The following is a 5,860-nucleotide window of genomic DNA, read 5'->3' on the forward strand; positions in this document are numbered from 1 at the left end:
ACACACACTCCAATAACATAAGGCTATCTACGTCAGAGATTTAAAATAGCAATTCAAAGGCCTTTTGCGCATAATAGCCCTTATCAGGGGGTGGGGGTGGGGGTGGGTCATCCATTCAGCTTCCGTTCAGTTTGATTTAATCTCAATGAAGGAGAATATTACAGTGAAAATGGCGAGGTAAACTGGGAGAGCCGATCTGGGTCAAAACTAGGATGTCAGCCCTGGGGACCAAACTCCGGTCCTACGGTTTCTCTGCACCAGTGTTCTGACCCATTCAAATAACCGAGCCTTAGAAAGAGAGTTCAGACAGCATGAGTGCTCAGCAGCCCCAAGGATCAGAGCCACAGGAAAGCAAGGTCGGGGAGAATGTCGCCAGCATTGCAGAGACTGTGAGAGCACAGTGCTGCCGCGCACGCGCAGACACGGACCTGCTAAACCACTGGGCGGGGCTCTGTAGGCGGGAGCAGCTATGAATGATTCAATGGACTTAAACAGCAGGGACTCTTTGTCAGTTCCCACATGGTCTAGCGGTTAGGATTCCTGGTTTTCACCCAGGCGGCCCGGGTTCGACTCCCGGTGTGGGAACAATAGACAGTTTTTGTTGATTAGCAAGCACAAACGCCGAGATTTTAAAAGATCTTCTGCTTGCCAAGGAGGAAAACTGCCCTTTAGTTAACACGTGTGACAATGGACTTTGATCGCCTTTCGATAGTTACTATTTCACAATATGGCCAACAAAAATGGTTAGGCTCTTATGGTTCAGGGCAATTCACTGGTCTTTGTTTTTTTTCGACCAGGCAGCTGCTAAGCAGCTGCAGAAGTTGGAAACCTTGTCTGTGACAGGAGGAGCCGAACTTCAGGACCTGCCCAGCTCCAGTCCTGTAGGTTCAGAAGGGAATTTTCTAAAGGGGAGTCCCTAAGGCTCAGATACTAAGGAAGCAGCATCCCAGAAGAAACAGCCTTAGCGGAGAAATTGTGCGGGACTCCAAAGGGCAACCGGAGAGACCACATTCCTTTTTTTCATCTAGTCACGTTCTGCCTAACAACGTGTGGGAAACTGAGGCATGAAGCAGCCTGTGGATAGGATCGCACTTGTAGTTAGGCTCAAAGTTCCTACCAAAGTCAAATTTTCAGCGGGGGGGGGGGGGGATGCTTGAAACTTTCAAAGCTGGAAATAATTCCTGTGTGTACACCTGCACGCTTGCCACATAACACAACACGGTCTGCATGTGCGGTGGGTAGTGCATACCTACAACAGATCCGTGTTTAGCACCAATCCTGGTGCTACTCACAACTAACTTTGTCACCAACCCCATTATGCTCCACTTGCTAGTGTCCTCGGAGCGATTTGGATAAAAAAGTTGAGAAAACAGGAAATTTGGACCAAGGAGACTCCAGACTATTCGTAAATCAACAGCATGAGTGGCAGACAGAGGTAAAAGTCTGTCATTGGCGAAGTCACACTATGATGCAGGGGTAGTATTACTCTTTCTTAACTAGATATTAGTGCTACATTTTTCAACTTGCGTAGAAGTCCCTATAATCTTCGACTTGTTTGCAAATTAGCGCCTCAGGGATTGTTCATCATGTGACGTAAGACTATATCGTTTTTTAAAAAAATATGTTTTATTAAGTCTTGGAGAAATTCATTCAATGTTCTGATAGTATTCACTCTATTCCTCTCCCTAACCCTTCCCACATCCATCCGCACCTACTCACCCTTTCTAAATTCAAGGGCAAATTCTTAAGACTGGATTCTCAGACAAAAATGTCCTTGGTAATGAGCTGTCAGAGTGTCTTTCCATTTTACTCCCCTTCAGAAGTCCTTGTTGGCTTCAGCCTTTGTTATCTAAAGGTTTCACCCCAGGCTGTCTGCTGCAGCGGTAACAGAGAGACAATGAGACAGCTCCTGTTGTTTCAGATAATCCCAACATCAGACCTGCGCACTCCGATTGTATAGAAGCATAATGTGGCTAAGGATGGGCATGGATAGCTATTGTGCTCATTTTCTTGCCTTTATTTTCTTTCATATCATGGATATTTTTTTTTTTTTTACCCTCCTTGCGTGCACTGAATCAAACTATATTTCTCAGATTTCCTTTCCTCCAGGCATTTGATTCATCTGTTGGAAGACTGGAGAATGCCATGTTCAAAGAAAAGCCTAATGTTCCAGATAATGCCTTGGTAGCAGTGACCATCCCCTGATGGCTGTCAACAAATGCAGGCTCCGTCCGGTGGCACTGGTGAATCTGACAGGCGCTGCTGACAGCTGTGAGCAGTGACAGCAGTGGCAGATGAGGCTCAAACAACCCTGGCAGTTTCAGGAGAGCCTATGTGGGGTTGACAGAAGTGTGGTTCCCATGGTGATTGTAATACACAGCGAGGCCCATGAAGAGGAAGGGCCTATCTCAGCAGAATGATGGTTCCTCTCAGTTCTTTCAGCCCTGGGGTGGGGGGGGGGGACACGCAGTTATTAGCATCTGAGTGACCTAATGGTCATCCCTTCTTGTTCCCCTCCACCGCAAAAAAACCTGGAACTGTATTACTTTTCCTTCTTGAGACTTCTGTTTTCTCGGCTCTGGCCCCTGTGGTACAAATCCTGTTCCTGTGATCCTCATCTCCCATCCAGCTCTCAGCTTTGCTGATCAGGCAGCATGAGGATCCTCAAGACAAGTTCAGAGGAAATATTTCATACGCAACTGATGATGAGCTAGCTCGGCAGAAAAGAGTATCAGTCCAGTTGTTTTCAAGATGTATTGGCCTCTTGGAAATCCTGAGTTTCATGGTCCTCCATTTCAGCTGGATCAACTGTTCATTCTCATTCGGTTTCTTTATGATGCAGTCTTTCTCACTCAGTACCCAAACTTTCACACCCATCTTATGGACAAGTCATGACTCCACCTGTGGTCAAAGAACCAAATCACAGGCTTGGTGTTCAGCTCTGTCTCTTATGTTTGCAGCTATAAGGGCTCATGGCTTGATTAGAGGCCATGATACAAGAAACTGAGCCAGTGTCCTCTGGAAGGAAGGGTAGCAAGTGCCCTTCACCTCTGAGCCATTTCAGCAGTCTCTGTGACACACTGCTTCACTCCCAAGCTCATGGATGACCCTGGCCCCCATTTTTAAACTTTTGGTTGGAAGGCCAGAAAGATTGGAACCTGGGAAATTGCAGGCCTTGAAAGGAGAAATAAACAACTGCCCCTTCCTTGCATCTTCTGACCTATCCTGACCTCATACTGAGAGAAGCCAATCAGAAACCAGCCGGCCAGATGAAACTGTGATGTTTGTTGAGCTTCAGCATTCTAAAACAACCCAATACCAGCTGATGCAGCCCTATACCAACCCTATTTCTTGTCCTATTTGCTGATCTTCAGGCCTCTCTGAAACACAAGTGATTGGTTTGGAGTTTATATAACAAAGCACTCCCAAAACTTGGCCTCACACAAGCAACACCACAGCTCTGCTAAGTCAAGAAGGGCTCAGTGAAACATTTTTGCTATATCACACAGCACTTGTCCAGAGGCTCTTTAGACAGGGTTCAGTGGACATCTGTGTGAAGGTCAGAACCTCGCCACTTGTCAGTCCTCACAAACCACTGACTCACATATGGTGGGTGTTTTCCAGAAGGAAGAAAGTGGGAATAACCCTTCCTGTTAACAGCTGGTTTCAGTCACGCAGAGTGGTATAGGCTTGTAATCCCAAATCGGTTGGAGCCTGAGACAGGAAGTTCTTAAATTAAGAGCCAGCCTAGGTTATAGATCAAGACCTCATGACAATAAAATAAAATAAAAGGCTGAGATCTAGGCCAGCTACTCAGCACACTTCCAGGCTAGCCCAAGAGAAATAGATTACTTCCCAAAGAAGAGACGGTGTGGCTGCTTTTAAATAGAGGCAGCTCCCAGTGAAGGATGGGTCACGTTTGGAGTTACTGACTTTATCGTACAAACCGATACGCATTCAGTAAAACACTTCCAGTTTTGGATTTTGGTCTTGCCCTTGATTAGTGACGTGGGCACAGTCCTCTCTGAACCAAGGCAATAGCAGAGAACTGCAGTTCTGGGTCAGGCGTGCCATGCAAGGAGAAACAATCATTTTTCTGGAGTGTGCAGTATTGCTAAGCTTTGATGAAGAAGGGGTCAGATTTTTTTTTTTTTTTCAAGGCCCTGTTGACTTGACCCTTTCTTATAGCAGCCATGCTGGGACATGACTACATCATCAGTCAGGAGCATACATGGGCAGTATTGGTTGAGTATGAAATCTGGCTAGCAAATGGCAGCTGTCCTGCTTCTAAAACCATTGGCATGCTGCTTTTGAGGATTTGGAAGCAGATGCTTTGTTGCTGATAGAACCGTAAGTATCCGATGTGTGTGGTTCACAGTCTAAGAGCCAGGTAACACACAGACCTGCACCGAGGCACCGGTACCATCAGAAGTAGCAGGATGGAGTAGAATAAGGAAGAATTGGGATGCTACTGAGCATCTGTTAGTCCCACCTGGCCCAGCACAGCATAAGGTGTGGCCAGCCTCTTCTGCAAGAACTGCCAAGCACGACTACCGACTCTCACCAGAAGCCACGTAAACTCCCTAAATACTGGCCCACTGAAAAATCAGATTTCAACACGCCTCCTATCTTGTCAGTCAACCTACAGTGAAACTCTTTTCTTAAAACTAGCACTATAAGATTGGATTTTATTCATAAGAAAGCGTTTGCTTGGTAAACAGATGAATAAAGATGGAGAAATGTTTATTCTGGGGAAAGACCATCAACCCCACCCACTTTCCTGCTTTGCTTTGAATACTAAGCAGTTGAGAACCAGAGTACATCCAAGCACGAAAGCCATTTTTACCAGTGCCGTCTCCTGTACCCTCCCTAGACCCAGTCTCCCTTTCCTATTGTATGTGTGTCTTGTATAAATACAAGAAATAAATAAATGACTTGTCTGCAGCCTCATTAAAGAAAATTTCTTTTTCTTTCTTTCTTTCTTTCTTTTTTTTTTTTTTTTTTCCACTGATAAAGCATGTGAAATGAAAGCTTCCATGTCAGGAAAGGAGGATCACGAAGGGCCAGTTTGTTGAGGAAATTTTAAGGAGTCACCAACATATAAGACATGTTTTATTCACTAGCACACAGGCCACTGGTCAGACAGACACAAGCAGTTACCCAGCACCCACAAGCACACAGCAAGAAATGGCACACTCGCAGGTGGGCACATGGGCATTTGGAAGTAAGCACACAGACCAGGTAGACACACATGGGCTGATGAAAGACAAAGGCCTACCTCAATGATATATTTATGCAAAAGAGGCATATGCCAAAAAAAAAAAAAGTCATATACTAGATTACATTATTGCTTACTTTGGGGTTCTCCAAACATTCAGCATCAGCCATTTTGTGCTTACTCATAATACACATACACACACACACACACACACACACGCACGCACGCACGCACGCACACACACGCACACACACAAATTTCTAGTATGTTTCTACTCATGTTTTAGTTGACTCATACTGGATATCTATATGAACACCCTGCTTACTAAACTTAAACTGGCCCTTTGAGACTTTGGTCCCTATTAAGAAAAAATGCCAGAGTCCAGCTTCAGATGAGGGCAGGGTCTAAAGATGGGTGTTTGCAAGAACAGCTACAGGAGGAATCAGACACGGGACACTTCTCAGTTTCATTTTGAGAGCAAAGGACAGAGAAGCACATCTCCTGCAGAGATACAGGTCCCAGTATCGGATGTAAGGAGTAGATGTGGGAAGGAAGTGAGCCAAGCCATGATGGTCAGGAGAATCTTCTAGCATGACTGGTTAGCAGACAGAATGCTTCTTTGTTTATACAGAATTTAGTAAG

The 5,860-nt window shown here is 45.4% G+C and overlaps 1 non-coding gene across 1 annotated transcript; it reads left to right on the plus strand.

Annotated features, from left to right (window-relative positions):
- The first annotated feature begins 513 nt into the window (after positions 1-513).
- Trnae-uuc (transfer RNA glutamic acid (anticodon UUC)) lies at positions 514-585 on the plus strand. The gene has a single exon. It is a non-coding gene; the product is annotated as a tRNA-Glu (tRNA).
- The last annotated feature ends 5,275 nt before the right edge of the window (positions 586-5,860 follow it).

The sequence above is a fragment of the Phodopus roborovskii genome, unplaced genomic scaffold (genome assembly GCF_943737965.1).
Source record: "Phodopus roborovskii unplaced genomic scaffold, PHOROB, whole genome shotgun sequence".
NCBI classification, from domain to species: domain Eukaryota; kingdom Metazoa; phylum Chordata; class Mammalia; order Rodentia; family Cricetidae; genus Phodopus; species Phodopus roborovskii.